The sequence below is a fragment of the Dermacentor andersoni genome, chromosome 1, assembly GCF_023375885.2.
Source record: "Dermacentor andersoni chromosome 1, qqDerAnde1_hic_scaffold, whole genome shotgun sequence".
NCBI lineage: Eukaryota > Metazoa > Arthropoda > Arachnida > Ixodida > Ixodidae > Dermacentor > Dermacentor andersoni.
The window spans coordinates 5,568,767-5,569,629 of NC_092814.1; positions in this window are offsets into that span (position 1 = coordinate 5,568,767).

Genomic DNA, 863 nt, shown 5'->3' on the forward strand with positions numbered 1-863 from the left:
TGCAGGAAGAGAGTAAGGGGCTGAATTACGATAAAAAACTCATTGCGAAGAATGAGAATCAAACAGCCAGCTCTGGAGGCGTATTAAGCCAGAGGAGGTAAATCAATTCGAGTTCCGCGACAGATATGCAGCATGAGGCGCAGGGGCTGTGTTGCGACGCGGAACAGAGGGCCGTCAAGTATTTGAAACAGGTAGCTCGGGCAACGTGGTCCTGCCGAAGGAGGAAATAATTCCGATTTTTACTCCCGAAATTCAGGAAGAGAGTAAGGGGCTGAATTACGATAAAAAACTCATTGCGAAGAATGAGAATCAAACAGCCAGCTCTGGAGGCGTATTAAGCCAGAGGAGGTAAATCAATTCGAGTTCCGCGACAGATATGCAGCATGAGGCGCAGTGGCTGTGTTGCGACGCGGAAGAGAGGGCCGTCAAGTATTTGAAACAGGTAGCTCGGGCAACGTGGTCCTGCCGAAGGAGGAAATAATTCCGATTTTTACTCCCGAAATTCAGGAAGAGAGTCAGGGGCTGAATTACGATAAAAACCTTATTGCGAAGAATGAGAATCAAACAGCCAGCTCTGGAGGCGTACTCAAGCGGGAGGAGGTAAATAATTTCGATTTCCGCGACAGATATGCAGCATGAGGCGCAGTGGGTGTGTTGCGACGCGGAACAGAGGGCCGTCAAGTATGTTGAAACAGGTAGCTCGGGCAACGTGGTCCTGCCGAAGGAGGAAATAATTCCGATTTTTACTCCCGAAATTCAGGAAGAGAGTAAGGGGCTGAATTACGATAAAAAACTCATTGCGAAGAATGAGAATCAAACAGCCAGCTCTGGAGGCGTATTAAGCCAGAGGAGGTAAATCAATT